Genomic DNA, 16,306 nt, shown 5'->3' on the forward strand with positions numbered 1-16,306 from the left:
TTTTTAAGTTACATTTGAGATCCCAAAACACCGCTCCCGGGTGGGCTCGAACCACCAACCTATTGGTTTACAGCCGAACGCGCAAACCATTGAGCCACGGAAACTCAGAAATTAAATGTTTTTCAGGTATTGTGGAAAAGTTATGACTTTTCACGCTACATCTGAGACCCCACAACACCTCTCCCGGGGGGGCTCGAACCACCAACCTATTGGTTAACAGACGAACGCGCCTACCATTGAGCCACGGAAACTCAGAAATTAAATGTTTTTCAGGTATTGTGGAAAATTATGACTTTCACGCTACATCTGAGACCCCACAACATCTCTCCCGGGTGGGCTCGAACCACCAACCTTTCGGTAAACAGCTGATCGCGCTAACCATTGAGCCACGGAAGCTCAAATATTAAATAATTGTCCGGTATTGTGGGAAAATTATGAATTTTTACGTTACATCTGAGACCTCACAACACCGCTCCCAGGTGGGCTCGTACCACCAACCTTTCGGTTAACAGCCGAACGCGCTAACCATTGCGCCACGGAAGCCCAAAAATTAAATGGTCGTCAGGTATTGTTGAAAAACTTTGGCTTTTTACGCTACATTTTTGATCCTAAAACACCGCTCCCGGGTGGGCTCGAACCACCAACCTATTGGTTAACAGCCGAACGCGCTAACCATTTTGCCACGGAAGCTCAGAAATTAAATGGTTGTCACGTATTGTGGAAAAGTTTTGACTTTTTACGCTACATCAGAGACCTCACAACACCGCTCCCGGATGGGCTCGAACCACCAACCTATTGGTTATGAGCCGAACGCTCTAACCATTGAGCCACGGAAGCTCAGAAATTAAATGGTTGTCAGGTATTGTGGAAAAGTTATGAATTTTTACGTTACATCTGAGACCTCACAACACCGCTCCCAGGTGGGCTCGAATCACCAACCTTTTGAATAACAGCTGAGCGCGCTAACCATTGCGCCACGGAAGCCCAAAAGTGATATGGTCGTCAGGTATTGTGGAAAAACTTTGACTTTTTACGTCACATCAGAGCCCTCACAACACCGCTCCCGGGTGGGCTCGAACCACCAACCTATTGGTTAACAGCCGAACGCGCTAACCATTGAGCCACGGAAACTCAGAAATCAAATGTTTTTCAGGTATTGTGGAAAAGTTATGACTTTTCACGGTAGATCTGAGACCCCACAACACCTATCCCGGGTGGGCTCGAACCACCAACCTTTCGGTTAACAGCTGAACGCGCTAACCATTGCGCCACGGAAGCCCAAAAATTAAATGTTCGTCAGGTATTGTGGGAAAACTCTGACTTTTTACGTTACATCTGATACCTCACAACACCGCTCCCAGGTGGGCTCGAACCACCAACCTTTTGAATAACAGCTGAGCGCGCTAACCATTGCCACACGGAAGCCCAAAAATGATATGGTCGTCAGGTATTGTGGAAAAACTTTGACTTTTTACGTCACATCAGAGACCTCACAACACCGCTCCCGGATGGGTTCGTACCACCAACCTTTCGGTTAACAGCCAAACGCGCTAACCATTGCGCCACGGAAGCCCAAAAATTAAATGGTCGTCAGGTATTGTGGAAAAACTTTGGCTTTTTATGTTACATTTGAGATCCCAAAACACCGCTCCCGGGTGGGCTCGAACAGCCGAACGCGCAAACCATTGAGCCACGGAAACTCAGAAATTAAATGTTTTTCAGGTATTGTGGAAAAGTTATGACTTTTCACGCTACATCTGAGACCCCACAACACCTCTCCCGGGGGGGCTCGAACCACCAACCTATTGGTTAACAGACGAACGCGCCTACCATTGAGCCACGGAAGCTCAGAAATTAAATGGTTGTCAGGTATTGTGGAAAAGTTATGACTTTTAACGTTACATCTGAGACCTCACAACACCGCTCCCAGGTGGGCTCGAATCACCAACCTTTTGAATAACAGCTGAGCGCGCTAACCATTGCGCCACGGAAGCCCAAAAGTGATATGGTCGTCAGGTATTGTGGAAAAACTTTGACTTTTTACGTCACATCAGAGCCCTCACAACACCGCTCCCGGGTGGGCTCGAACCACCAACCTATTGGTTAACAGCCGAACGCGCTAACCATTGAGCCACGGAAACTCAGAAATCAAATGTTTTTCAGGTATTGTGGAAAAGTTATGACTTTTCACGGTACATCTGAGACCCCACAATACCTCTCCCGGGTTGACTCGAACCACAAACCTATTGGTTAACAGACGAACGCGCTAACCATTGAGCTACGGAAACTCAGAAATTAAATGTTTTTCAGGTATTGAGGAAAAGTTATGACTTTTCACGGTAGATCTGAGACCCCACAACACCTATCCCGGGTGGGCTCGAACCACCAACCTTTCGGTTAACAGCTGAACGCGCTAACCATTGCGCCACGGAAGCCCAAAAATTAAATGTTCGTCAGGTATTGTGGAAAAACTCTGACTTTTTACGTTACATCTGATACCTCACAACACCGCTCCCAGGTGGGCTCGAACCACCAACCTTTTGAATAACAGCTGAGCGCGATAACCATTGCCACACGGAAGCCCAAAAATGATATGGTCGTCAGGTATTGTGGAAAAACTTTGACTTTTTACGTCACATCAGAGACCTCACAACACCGCTCCCGGATGGGTTCGTACCACCAACCTTTCGGTTAACAGCCGAACGCGCTAACCATTGCGCCACGGAAGCCCAAAAATTAAATGGTCGTCAGGTATTGTGGAAAAACTTTGGCTTTTTATGTTACATTTGAGATCCCAAAACACCGCTCCCGGGTGGGCTAGAACCACCAACCTATTGGTTTACAGCCGAACGCGCAAACCATTGAGCCACGGAAACTCAGAAATTAAATGTTTTTCAGGTATTGTGGAAAAGTTATGACTTTTCACGCTACATCTGAGACCCCACAACACCTCTCCCGGGTGGGCTCGAACCACCAACCTATTGGTTAACAGACGAACGCGCCTACCATTGAGCCACGGAAACTCAGAAATTAAATGTTTTTCAGGTATTGTGGAAAAGTTAGGACTTTCACGCTACATCTGAGACCCCACAACATCTCTCCCGGGTGGGCTCGAACCACCAACCTTTCGGTTAACAGCTGAACGTGCTAACCATTGCGCCACGGAAGCTCAGAAATTAAATGGTTGACAGGTATTGTGGAAAAGTTATGACTTTTCACGGTAGATCTGAGACCCCACAACACCTCTCCCGGGTGGGCTCGAACCACCAACCTATTGGTCAACAGCCGAACGCGCCAACCATTGAGCCGCGGAAGCTCAGAAATTAAATAGTTGTTAGGTATTGTGGAAAAGTTATGACTTTTCACGCTACATCTGAGACCCCACAACACCTCCCCCGGGTGGGCTCGAACCACCAACCTTTCGGTTAATAACTGAACGCGCTAACCATTGCGCCACGGAAGCCCAAAAATTAAATGTTCGTCAGGTATTGTGAAAAAACTCTGACTTTTTACGTTACATTTGAGACCTCACAACACCGCTCCCAGGTGTACTCGAACCACCAACCTTTTGAATAACAGCTGAACGCGCTAACCTTTGCGCCACGGAAGCTCAAAAATGATATGGTCGTCAGGTATTGTGGAAAAACTTTGACTTTTTACGTCACATCAGAGACCTCCCAAGAACTGACTGCGCTCGACGCTGCTTAACTTCGGTGATCGGACGAGAACCGGTGTTTTCAGAGTGATATGGCCGTTGCCGAGAGTAATAGATAATAATTCGAATTTAAATTAAGTAAGACAAATTAACCATCATCTTTTTAAAACAATAACAAAAAGAAAATATGTTTGCTTTTTTCATATCTATTGGAATTTAAAAGAGGAAAAAAGTCAAAAACCAAAGGAACACAGTGTTCCTAAGTGGTCTCCCTCCCAAGTACTGACTGCACTCGACGCTGCTCAACTTCGGTGATCGGACGAGAAACGGTGTATTCAGAGTGATATGGCCGTTGCCGAGAGTGCTAGTTAATTTGAATTTAATTAACCTTCATCTTTATAAAACAATAACAAAAAGAAGATATGTTTGCTTTTTTCATATCTGGTGGAATTTTAAAGAGGAAACAAAAAGGAAAAAGCCAACGGCACGCTGTGTTAACAAGTACTGACTGCGCTCGACGCTGCTTAACTATGGTGATCGGACGAGAAACGGTGTTTTCAGTGTGATATGGCTGTTGCCAAGAGTGCTAGTTAATAATTCGAATTTAAATTAAGTGAGACAAATTAACCTTCATCTTTTTAAAACAATAACAAAAAGTAAATATGTTTGCTTTTTTCATATCTATTGGAATTTAAAAGAGAAAAAAAAAGTGAAAAAGCTAATGGCACGCAGTGTTCTTAAGTGGTCTCCCTCCCAAGTACTGACTGCGCCCGACGCTGCTTAACTTCGGTGATCGGACGAGAAACGGTGTATTCAGCGTGATATGGCCGTTGCCGAGAGTGCTAGTTAATAATTTGAATTTATTTAACCTTCATCTTTATAAAACTATAACAAAAAGAAGATATGTTTGCTTTTTTCATATCTGGTGGAATTTTAAAGAGGAAAAAAAATGGAAAAAGCCAACGGCACGCTGTGTTACCAAGTACTGACTGCGCTCGACGCTGCTTAACTATGGTGATCGGACGAGAAACGGTGTTTTCAGTGTGATATGGCTGTTGCCAAGAGTGCTAGTTAATAATTCGAATTTAAATTAAGTGAGACAAATTAACCTTCATCTTTTTAAAACTATAACAAAAAGAAAATATGTTTGCTTTTTTCATATCTATTGGAATTTAAAAGAGGAAAATAAAGTCAAAAAGCCAACGGAACGCAGTGTTCCTAAGTGGTCTCCCTCCCAAGTTCTGACTGCGCTCGACGCTGCTTAACTTCCGTGATCGGACGAGATCCGGTGTTTTCAGAGTGATATGGCCGTTGCCGAGAGTGCTAGTTAATTTGAATTGAATTATCCTTCATCTTTATAAAACAATAACAAAAAGAAGATATGTTTGCTTTTTTCATATCTGGTGGAATTTTAAAGAGGAAACAAAAAGGAAAAAGCCAACGGCACGCTGTGTTACCAAGTACTGACTGCGCTCGACGCTGTTTAACTATAGTGATCGGACGAGAAACGGTGTTTTCAGTGTGATATGGCCGTTGCAAAGAGTGCTAGTTAATAATTCGAATTTAAATTAAGTGAGACAAATTAACCTTCATCTTTTTAAAACAATAACAAAAAGAAAATAAGTTTGCTTTTTTCATATCTATTGGAATTTAAAAGACAAAAAAAAGTGAAAAAGCTAAAGGCCCGCAGTGTTCCTAAGTGGTCTCCCTCCCAAGTACTGACTGCGCTCGACGCTGCTTAACTTCGGTAATCGGACGAGAAACGGTGTATTCAGCGTAGAAATCGCTGAACGCGCTAACCATTGCGCCACGGAAGCCCAAAAATTAAATGTTCGTCAGGTATTGTGGAAAAACTCTGACTTTTTACGTTACATCTGAGACTTCACAACACCGCTCCCAGGTGGGCTCGAACCACCAACCTTTCGATTAACAGCCGAACGCGCTAACCATGGAGCCACAGAAGCTCTGAAATTAAATGGTTGTCAGGTATTGTGGAAAACTTATGACTTTTTACGCTACATCTTAGACCCCACAACACCTCTCCCGGGTGGGCTGGAACCACCAACCTTTCGGTTAACAGCTGAACGCGCTAACCATTGCGCCACGGAAGCCCAAAAATTAAATGTTCGTCAGGTATTGTAGAAAAACTCTGACTTGTAACGTTACATCTGAGACCCCACAACACCTCTCCCGGGTGGGCTCGAACCACCAACCTTTCGGTTAACAACTGAACGCGCTAACCATTGCGCCACGGAAGCCCAAAAATTAAATGTTCGTCAGGTATTGTGGAAAAACTTTGACTTTTTACGTCACATCAGAGACCTCCCAAGTACTGACTGCGCTCGACGCTGCTTAACTTCGGTGATCGGACGAGAACCGGTGTTTTCAGAGTGATATGACCGTTGCCGAGAGTGCTAGTTAATAATTCGAATTTAAATTAAGTGAGACAAATTAACCATCATCTTTTTAAAACAATAACAAAAAGAAAATATGTTTGCTTTTTTCATATCTGGTGGAATTTAAAAGAGGAAACAAAAAGGAAAAAGCCAACGGCACGCAGTGTTCCCAAGTACTGACTGCGCTCGACCGTGCTTAACTTCGGTGATCGGACGAGAACCGGTGTTTTCAGAGTGATATGGCCGTTGCCGAGAGTGCTAGTTAATAATTCGAATTTAAATTAAGTGAGACAAATTAACCATCATCTTTTTAAAACAATAACAAAAAGAAAATATGTTTGCTTTTTTCATATCTATTGGAATTTAAAAGAGGAAAAAAAGTCAAAAACCAAAGGAACACAGTGTTCCTAAGTGGTCTCCCTCCCAAGTACTGACTGCACTCGACGCTGCTCAACTTCGGTGATCGGACGAGAAACGGTGTATTCAGAGTGATATGGCCGTTGCCGAGAGTGCTAGTTAATTTGAATTTAATTAACCTTCATCTTTATAAAACAATAACAAAAAGAAGATATGTTTGCTTTTTTCATATCTGGTGGAATTTTAAAGAGGAAACAAAAAGGAAAAAGCCAACGGCACGCTGTGTTACCAAGTACTGACTGCGCTCGACGCTGCTTAACTATGGTGATCGGACGAGAAACGGTGTTTTCAGTGTGATATGGCTGTTGCCAAGAGTGCTAGTTAATAATTCGAATTTAAATTAAGTGAGACAAATTAACCTTCATCTTTTTAAAACAATAACAAAAAGTAAATATGTTTGCTTTTTTCATATCTATTGGAATTTAAAAGAGAAAAAAAAAGTGAAAAAGCTAACGGCACGCAGTGTTCCTAAGTGGTCTCCCTCCTAAGTACTGACTGCGCCCGACGCTGCTTAACTTCGGTGATCGGACGAGAAACGGTGTATTCAGCTTGATATGGCCGTTGCCGAGAGTGCTAGTTAATAATTTGAATTTATTTAACCTTCATCTTTATAAAACTATAACAAAAAGAAGATATGTTTGCTTTTTTCATATCTGGTGGAATTTTAAAGAGGAAAAAAAATGGAAAAAGCCAACGGCACGCTGTGTTACCAAGTACTGACTGCGCTCGACGCTGCTTAACTATGGTGATCGGACGAGAAACGGTGTTTTCAGTTCGATATGGCTGTTGCCAAGAGTGCTAGTTAATAATTCGAATTTAAATTAAGTGAGACAAATTAACCTTCATCTTTTTAAAACAATAACAAAAAGAAAATAAGTTTGCTTTTTTCATATCTATTGGAATTTAAAAGACAAAAAAAAAAGTGAAAAAGCTAAAGGCCCGCAGTGTTCCTAAGTGGTCTCCCTCCCAAGTACTGACTGCGCTCGACGCTGCTTAACTTCGGTAATCGGACGAGAAACGGTGTATTCAGCGTAGAAATCGCTGAACGCGCTAACCATTGCGCCACGGAAGCCCAAAAATTAAATGTTCGTCAGGTATTGTGGAAAAACTCTGACTTTTTACGTTACATCTGAGACTTCACAACACCGCTCCCGGGTGGGCTTGAACCACCAACCTTTCGGTTAACAGATGAACGCGCTAACCATTGCGCCACGGAAGCCTAAAAATTAAATGTCGTCAGGGATTGTTGAAAAACTTCGTCATTTGAAGTTACATTTGAGACCTCACAACACCGCTCCCAGGTGGGCTCGAACCACCAACCTTTCGGTTAACAGCTGAACGCGCTAACCATTGCGCCACGGAAGCCAAAAAATTAAATGTTCGTCAGGTATTGTAGAAAAACTCTGACTTGTAACGTTACATCTGAGACCCCACAACACCTCTCCCGGGTGGGCTCGAACCACCAACCTTTCGGTTAACAACTGAACGCGCTAACCATTGCGCCACGGAAGCCCAAAAATTAAATGTTCGTCAGGTATTGTGGAAAAACTTTGACTTTTTACGTCACATCAGAGACCTCCCAAGTACTGACTGCGCTCGACGCTGCTTAACTTCGGTGATCGGACGAGAACCGGTGTTTTCAGAGTGATATGGCCGTTGCCGAGAGTGCTAGTTAATAATTCGAATTTAAATTAAGTGAGACAAATTAACCTTCATCTTTTTAAACATTAACAAAAAGAAAATATGTTTGCTTTTTTCATATCTCTTGGAATTTAAAAGAGGAAAAAAAAGTGAAAATGCCAACGGCACGCAGTGTTCCTAAGTGGTCTCCCTCCGAAGTACTAACTGCGCTCGACGCTGCTTAACTTCTGTGATCGGACGAGAACCGGTGTTTTCAGCGTGATATGGCCGTTGCCGAGAGTGCTAGTTAATAATTTGAATTTAATTAACCTTCATCTTTATAAAACAATAACAAAAAGAAGATATGTTTGGTTTTTTCATATCTGGTGGAATTTAAAAGAGGAAACAAAAAGGAAAAAGCCAACGGCACGCAGTGTTCCCAAGTACTGACTGCGCTCGACCGTGCTTAACTTCGGTGATTGGACGAGAACCGGTGTTTTCAGAGTGATATGGCCGTTGCCGAGAGTGCTAGTTAATAATTCGAATTTAAATTAAGTGAGACAAATTAACCATCATCTTTTTAAAACAATAACAAAAAGAAAATATGTTTGCTTTTTTCATATCTGGTGGAATTTAAAAGAGGAAACAAAAAGGAAAAAGCCAACGGCACGCAGTGTTCCCAAGTACTGACTGCGCTCGACCGTGCTTAACTTCGGTGATCGGACGAGAACCGGTGTTTTCAGAGTGATATGGCCGTTGCCGAGAGTGCTAGTTAATAATTCGAATTTAAATTAAGTGAGACAAATTAACCATCATCTTTTTAAAACAATAACAAAAAGAAAATATGTTTGCTTTTTTCATATCTATTGGAATTTAAAAGAGGAAAAAAAGTCAAAAACCAAAGGAACACAGTGTTCCTAAGTGGTCTCCCTCCCAAGTACTGACTGCACTCGACGCTGCTCAACTTCGGTGATCGGACGAGAAACGGTGTATTCAGAGTGATATGGCCGTTGCCGAGAGTGCTAGTTAATTTGAATTTAATTAACCTTCATCTTTATAAAACAATAACAAAAAGAAGATATGTTTGCTTTTTTCATATCTGGTGGAATTTTAAAGAGGAAACAAAAAGGAAAAAGCCAACGGCACGCTGTGTTACCAAGTACTGACTGCGCTCGACGCTGCTTAACTATGGTGATCGGACGAGAAACGGTGTTTTCAGTGTGATATGGCTGTTGCCAAGAGTGCTAGTTAATAATTCGAATTTAAATTAAGTGAGACAAATTAACCTTCATCTTTTTAAAACAATAACAAAAAGTAAATATGTTTGCTTTTTTCATATCTATTGGAATTTAAAAGAGAAAAAAAAAGTGAAAAAGCTAACGGCACGCAGTGTTCCTAAGTGGTCTCCCTCCCAAGTACTGACTGCGCCCGACGCTGCTTAACTTCGGTGATCGGACGAGAAACGGTGTATTCAGCGTGATATGGCCGTTGCCGAGAGTGCTAGTTAATAATTTGAATTTATTTAACCTTCATCTTTATAAAACTATAACAAAAAGAAGATATGTTTGCTTTTTTCATATCTGGTGGAATTTTAAAGAGGAAAAAAAATGGAAAAAGCCAACGGCACGCTGTGTTACCAAGTACTGACTGCGCTCGACGCTGCTTAACTATGGTGATCGGACGAGAAACGGTGTTTTCAGTGTGATAATTCGAATTTAAATTAAGTGAGACAAATTAACCTTCATCTTTTTAAAACTATAACAAAAAGAAAATATGTTTGCTTTTTTCATATCTATTGGAATTTAAAAGAGGAAAATAAAGTCAAAAAGCCAACGGAACGCAGTGTTCCTAAGTGGTCTCCCTCCCAAGTTCTGACTGCGCTCGACGCTGCTTAACTTCCGTGATCGGACGAGATCCGGTGTTTTCAGAGTGATATGGCCGTTGCCGAGAGTGCTAGTTAATAATTCGAATTTAAATTAAGTGAAACAAATTAACCTTCATCTTTTTAAAACAATAACAAAAAGATAATATGTTTGCTTTTTTCATATCGATTGGAATTTAAAAGAGGAAAAAAAAAGTCAAAAACCAAAGGAACACAGTGTTCCTAAGTGGTCTCCCTCCCAAGTACTGACTGCACTCGACGCTGCTCAACTTCGGTGATCGGACGAGAAACGGTGTATTCAGAGTGATATGGCCGTTGCCGAGAGTGCTAGTTAATTTGAATTTAATTATCCTTCATCTTTATAAAACAATAACAAAAAGAAGATATGTTTGCTTTTTTCATATCTGGTGGAATTTTAAAGAGGAAACAAAAAGGAAAAAGCCAACGGCACGCTGTGTTACCAAGTACTGACTGCGCTCGACGCTGTTTAACTATAGTGATCGGACGAGAAACGGTGTTTTCAGTGTGATATGGCCGTTGCCAAGAGTGCTAGTTAATAATTCGAATTTAAATTAAGTGAGACAAATTAACCTTCATCTTTTTAAAACAATAACAAAAAGAAAATAAGTTTGCTTTTTTCATATCTATTGGAATTTAAAAGACAAAAAAAAAGTGAAAAAGCTAAAGGCCCGCAGTGTTCCTAAGTGGTCTCCCTCCCAAGTACTGACTGCGCTCGACGCTGCTTAACTTCGGTAATCGGACGAGAAACGGTGTATTCAGCGTAGAAATCGCTGAACGCGCTAACCATTGCGCCACGGAAGCCCAAAAATTAAATGTTCGTCAGGTATTGTGGAAAAACTCTGACTTTTTACGTTACATCTGAGACTTCACAACACCGCTCCCGGGTGGGCTTGAACCACCAACCTTTCGGTTAACAGATGAACGCGCTAACCATTGCACCACGGAAGCCTAAAAATTAAATGTCGTCAGGGATTGTTGAAAAACTTCGTCTTTTGAAGTTACATTTGAGACCTCACAACACCGCTCCCAGGTGGGCTCGAACCACCAACCTTTCGATTAACAGCCGAACGCGCTAACCATGGAGCCACAGAAGCTCTGAAAGTAAATGGTTGTCAGGTATTGTGGAAAACTTATGACTTTTTACGCTACATCTTAGACACCACAACACCTCTCCCGGGTGGGCTGGAACCACCAACCTTTCGGTTAACAGCTGAACGCGCTAACCATTGCGCCACGGAAGCCCAAAAATTAAATGTTCGTCAGGTATTGTAGAAAAACTCTGACTTGTAACGTTACATCTGAGACCCCACAACACCTCTCCCGGGTGGGCTCGAACCACCAACCTTTCGGTTAACAACTGAACGCGCTAACCATTGCGCCACGGAAGCCCAAAAATTAAATGTTCGTCAGGTATTGTGGAAAAACTTTGACTTTTTACGTCACATCAGAGACCTCCCAAGTACTGACTGCGCTCGACGCTGCTTAACTTCGGTGATCGGACGAGAACCGGTGTTTTCAGAGTGATATGGCCGTTGCCGAGAGTGCTAGTTAATAATTCGAATTTAAATTAAGTGAGACAAATTAACCTTCATCTTTTTAAACATTAACAAAAAGAAAATATGTTTGCTTTTTTCATATCTCTTGGAATTTAAAAGAGGAAAAAAAAGTGAAAATGCCAACGGCACGCAGTGTTCCTAAGTGGTCTCCCTCCGAAGTACTAACTGCGCTCGACGCTGCTTAACTTCTGTGATCGGACGAGAACCGGTGTTTTCAGCGTGATATGGCCGTTGCCGAGAGTGCTAGTTAATAATTTGAATTTAATTAACCTTCATCTTTATAAAACAATAACAAAAAGAAGATATGTTTGGTTTTTTCATATCTGGTGGAATTTAAAAGAGGAAACAAAAAGGAAAAAGCCAACGGCACGCAGTGTTCCCAAGTACTGACTGCGCTCGACCGTGCTTAACTTCGGTGATTGGACGAGAACCGGTGTTTTCAGAGTGATATGGCCGTTGCCGAGAGTGCTAGTTAATAATTCGAATTTAAATTAAGTGAGACAAATTAACCATCATCTTTTTAAAACAATAACAAAAAGAAAATATGTTTGCTTTTTTCATATCTGGTGGAATTTAAAAGAGGAAACAAAAAGGAAAAAGCCAACGGCACGCAGTGTTCCCAAGTACTGACTGCGCTCGACCGTGCTTAACTTCGGTGATCGGACGAGAACCGGTGTTTTCAGAGTGATATGGCCGTTGCCGAGAGTGCTAGTTAATAATTCGAATTTAAATTAAGTGAGACAAATTAACCATCATCTTTTTAAAACAATAACAAAAAGAAAATATGTTTGCTTTTTTCATATCTATTGGAATTTAAAAGAGGAAAAAAAGTCAAAAACCAAAGGAACACAGTGTTCCTAAGTGGTCTCCCTCCCAAGTACTGACTGCACTCGACGCTGCTCAACTTCGGTGATCGGACGAGAAACGGTGTATTCAGAGTGATATGGCCGTTGCCGAGAGTGCTAGTTAATTTGAATTTAATTAACATTCATCTTTATAAAACAATAACAAAAAGAAGATATGTTTGCTTTTTTCATATCTGGTGGAATTTTAAAGAGGAAACAAAAAGGAAAAAGCCAACGGCACGCTGTGTTACCAAGTACTGACTGCGCTCGACGCTGCTTAACTATGGTGATCGGACGAGAAACGGTGTTTTCAGTGTGATATGGCTGTTGCCAAGAGTGCTAGTTAATAATTCGAATTTAAATTAAGTGAGACAAATTAACCTTCATCTTTTTAAAACAATAACAAAAAGTAAATATGTTTGCTTTTTTCATATCTATTGGAATTTAAAAGAGAAAAAAAAAGTGAAAAAGCTAACGGCACGCAGTGTTCCTAAGTGGTCTTCTCCCAAGTACTGACTGCGCCCGACGCTGCTTAACTTCGGTGATCGGACGAGAAACGGTGTATTCAGCGTGATATGGCCGTTGCCGAGAGTGCTAGTTAATAATTTGAATTTATTTAACCTTCATCTTTATAAAACTATAACAAAAAGAAGATATGTTTGCTTTTTTCATATCTGGTGGAATTTTAAAGAGGAAAAAAAATGGAAAAAGCCAACGGCACGCTGTGTTACCAAGTACTGACTGCGCTCGACGCTGCTTAACTATGGTGATCGGACGAGAAACGGTGTTTTCAGTGTGATATGGCTGTTGCCAAGAGTGCTAGTTAATAATTCGAATTTAAATTAAGTGAGACAAATTAACCTTCATCTTTTTAAAACTATAACAAAAAGAAAATATGTTTGCTTTTTTCATATCTATTGGAATTTAAAAGAGGAAAATAAAGTCAAAAAGCCAACGGAACGCAGTGTTCCTAAGTGGTCTCCCTCCCAAGTTCTGACTGCGCTCGACGCTGCTTAACTTCCGTGATCGGACGAGATCCGGTGTTTTCAGAGTGATATGGCCGTTGCCGAGAGTGCTAGTTAATAATTCGAATTTAAATTAAGTGAAACAAATTAACCTTCATCTTTTTAAAACAATAACAAAAAGATAATATGTTTGCTTTTTTCATATCGATTGGAATTTAAAAGAGGAAAAAAAAGTCAAAAACCAAAGGAACACAGTGTTCCTAAGTGGTCTCCCTCCCAAGTACTGACTGCACTCGACGCTGCTCAACTTCGGTGATCGGACGAGAAACGGTGTATTCAGAGTGATATGGCCGTTGCCGAGAGTGCTAGTTAATTTGAATTTAATTATCCTTCATCTTTATAAAACAATAACAAAAAGAAGATATGTTTGCTTTTTTCATATCTGGTGGAATTTTAAAGAGGAAACAAAAAGGAAAAATCCAACGGCACGCTGTGTTACCAAGTACTGACTGCGCTCGACGCTGTTTAACTATAGTGATCGGACGAGAAACGGTGTTTTCAGTGTGATATGGCCGTTGCCAAGAGTGCTAGTTAATAATTCGAATTTAAATTAAGTGAGACAAATTAACCTTCATCTTTTTAAAACAATAACAAAAAGAAAATAAGTTTGCTTTTTTCATATCTATTGGAATTTAAAAGACAAAAAAAAAAGTGAAAAAGCTAAAGGCCCGCAGTGTTCCTAAGTGGTCTCCCTCCCAAGTACTGACTGCGCTCGACGCTGCTTAACTTCGGTAATCGGACGAGAAACGGTGTATTCAGCGTAGAAATCGCTGAACGCGCTAACCATTGCGCCACGGAAGCCCAAAAATTAAATGTTCGTCAGGTATTGTGGAAAAACTCTGACTTTTTACGTTACATCTGAGACTTCACAACACCGCTCCCGGGTGGGCTTGAACCACCAACCTTTCGGTTAACAGATGAACGCGCTAACCATTGCGCCACGGAAGCCTAAAAATTAAATGTCGTCAGGGATTGTTGAAAAACTTCGTCTTTTGAAGTTACATTTGAGACCTCACAACACCGCTCCCAGGTGGGCTCGAACCACCAACCTTTCGATTAACAGCCGAACGCGCTAACCATGGAGCCACAGAAGCTCTGAAATTAAATGGTTGTCAGGTATTGTGGAAAACTTATGACTTTTTACGCTACATCTTAGACCCCACAACACCTCTCCCGGGTGGGCTGGAACCACCAACCTTTCGGTTAACAGCTGAACTTGCTAACCATTGCGCCACGGAAGCCCAAAAATTAAATGTTCGTCAGGTATTGTAGAAAAACTCTGACTTGTAACGTTACATCTGAGACCCCACAACACCTCTCCCGGGTGGGCTCGAACCACCAACCTTTCGGTTAACAACTGAACGCGCTAACCATTGCGCCACGGAAGCCCAAAAATTAAATGTTCGTCAGGTATTGTGGAAAAACTTTGACTTTTTACGTCACATCAGAGACCTCCCAAGTACTGACTGCGCTCGACGCTGCTTAACTTCGGTGATCGGACGAGAACCGGTGTTTTCAGAGTGATATGGCCGTTGCCGAGAGTGCTAGTTAATAATTCGAATTTAAATTAAGTGAGACAAATTAACCTTCATCTTTTTAAACATTAACAAAAAGAAAATATGTTTGCTTTTTTCATATCTCTTGGAATTTAAAAGAGGAAAAAAAAGTGAAAATGCCAACGGCACGCAGTGTTCCTAAGTGGTCTCCCTCCCAAGTACTAACTGCGCTCGACGCTGCTTAACTTCTGTGATCGGACGAGAACCGGTGTTTTCAGCGTGATATGGCCGTTGCCGAGAGTGCTAGTTAATTTGAATTTAATTATCCTTCATCTTTATAAAACAATAACAAAAAGAAGATATGTTTGCTTTTTTCATATCTGGTGGAATTTTAAAGAGGAAACAAAAAGGAAAAAGCCAACGGCACGCTGTGTTACCAAGTACTGACTGCGCTCGACGCTGTTTAACTATAGTGATCGGACGAGAAACGGTGTTTTCAGTGTGATATGGCCGTTGCCAAGAGTGCTAGTTAATAATTCGAATTTAAATTAAGTGAGACAAATTAACCTTCATCTTTTTAAAACAATAACAAAAAGAAAATAAGTTTGCTTTTTTCATATCTATTGGAATTTAAAAGACAAAAAAAAAAGTGAAAAAGCTAAAGGCCCGCAGTGTTCCTAAGTGGTCTCCCTCCCAAGTACTGACTGCGCTCGACGCTGCTTAACTTCGGTAATCGGACGAGAAACGGTGTATTCAGCGTAGAAATCGCTGAACGCGCTAACCATTGCGCCACGGAAGCCCAAAAATTAAATGTTCGTCAGGTATTGTGGAAAAACTCTGACTTTTTACGTTACATCTGAGACTTCACAACACCGCTCCCGGGTGGGCTTGAACCACCAACCTTTCGGTTAACAGATGAACGCGCTAACCATTGCGCCACGGAAGCCTAAAAATTAAATGTCGTCAGGGATTGTTGAAAAACTTCGTCTTTTGAAGTTACATTTGAGACCTCACAACACCGCTCCCAGGTGGGCTCGAACCACCAACCTTTCGATTAACAGCCGAACGCGCTAACCATGGAGCCACAGAAGCTCTGAAATTAAATGGTTGTCAGGTATTGTGGAAAACTTATGACTTTTAACGCTACATCTTAGACCCCACAACACCTCTCCCGGGTGCGCTGGAACCACCAACCTTTCGGTTAACAGCTGAACGCGCTAACCATTGCGCCACGGAAGCCCAAAAATTAAATGTTCGTCAGGTATTGTAGAAAAACTCTGACTTGTAACGTTACATCTGAGACCCCACAACACCTCTCCCGGGTGGGCTCGAACCACCAACCTTTCGGTTAACAACTGAACGCGCTAACCATTGCGCCACGGAAGCCCAAAAA

The 16,306-nt window shown here is 41.7% G+C and overlaps 5 non-coding genes and 10 pseudogenes across 5 annotated transcripts; all 15 read right to left on the reverse strand.

Annotated features, from left to right (window-relative positions):
• Positions 1-764: 764 nt before the first annotated feature.
• On the reverse strand, positions 765-837 carry TRNAM-CAU (transfer RNA methionine (anticodon CAU)). The gene has a single exon. It is a non-coding gene; the product is annotated as a tRNA-Met (tRNA).
• Positions 838-3,390: 2,553 nt separating this feature from the next.
• On the reverse strand, positions 3,391-3,463 carry TRNAN-AUU (transfer RNA asparagine (anticodon AUU)). Its single transcript has one exon. It is a non-coding gene; the product is annotated as a tRNA-Asn (tRNA).
• Positions 3,464-4,371: 908 nt separating this feature from the next.
• On the reverse strand, positions 4,372-4,490 carry LOC149584183 (5S ribosomal RNA; annotated as a pseudogene).
• A 362-nt stretch (positions 4,491-4,852) lies between these two features.
• LOC149584184 (5S ribosomal RNA) lies at positions 4,853-4,971 on the reverse strand (annotated as a pseudogene).
• A 1,228-nt stretch (positions 4,972-6,199) lies between these two features.
• On the reverse strand, positions 6,200-6,302 carry LOC149584185 (5S ribosomal RNA; annotated as a pseudogene).
• A 613-nt stretch (positions 6,303-6,915) lies between these two features.
• On the reverse strand, positions 6,916-7,034 carry LOC149584186 (5S ribosomal RNA; annotated as a pseudogene).
• Positions 7,035-8,265: 1,231 nt separating this feature from the next.
• Positions 8,266-8,384, reverse strand: LOC149584187 (5S ribosomal RNA). The gene has a single exon (XR_016380399.1). It is a non-coding gene; the product is annotated as a 5S ribosomal RNA (ribosomal RNA).
• Positions 8,385-8,746: 362 nt separating this feature from the next.
• On the reverse strand, positions 8,747-8,849 carry LOC149584188 (5S ribosomal RNA; annotated as a pseudogene).
• Positions 8,850-9,462: 613 nt separating this feature from the next.
• LOC149584189 (5S ribosomal RNA) lies at positions 9,463-9,581 on the reverse strand (annotated as a pseudogene).
• A 334-nt stretch (positions 9,582-9,915) lies between these two features.
• LOC149584190 (5S ribosomal RNA) lies at positions 9,916-10,034 on the reverse strand (annotated as a pseudogene).
• Positions 10,035-11,664: 1,630 nt separating this feature from the next.
• On the reverse strand, positions 11,665-11,783 carry LOC149584191 (5S ribosomal RNA). Its single transcript, XR_016380400.1, has one exon. It is a non-coding gene; the product is annotated as a 5S ribosomal RNA (ribosomal RNA).
• A 362-nt stretch (positions 11,784-12,145) lies between these two features.
• Positions 12,146-12,248, reverse strand: LOC149584192 (5S ribosomal RNA; annotated as a pseudogene).
• Positions 12,249-12,861: 613 nt separating this feature from the next.
• Positions 12,862-12,979, reverse strand: LOC149584193 (5S ribosomal RNA; annotated as a pseudogene).
• Positions 12,980-13,341: 362 nt separating this feature from the next.
• Positions 13,342-13,460, reverse strand: LOC149584194 (5S ribosomal RNA; annotated as a pseudogene).
• Positions 13,461-15,090: 1,630 nt separating this feature from the next.
• LOC149584195 (5S ribosomal RNA) lies at positions 15,091-15,209 on the reverse strand. The gene has a single exon (XR_016380405.1). It is a non-coding gene; the product is annotated as a 5S ribosomal RNA (ribosomal RNA).
• Positions 15,210-16,306: the final 1,097 nt, after the last annotated feature.

Source organism: Phalangium opilio, unplaced genomic scaffold, assembly GCF_054372755.1.
Source record: "Phalangium opilio isolate 3A_F unplaced genomic scaffold, DU_Popi_V2 ptg001170l_1, whole genome shotgun sequence".
NCBI classification, from domain to species: Eukaryota; Metazoa; Arthropoda; class Arachnida; order Opiliones; family Phalangiidae; genus Phalangium; species Phalangium opilio.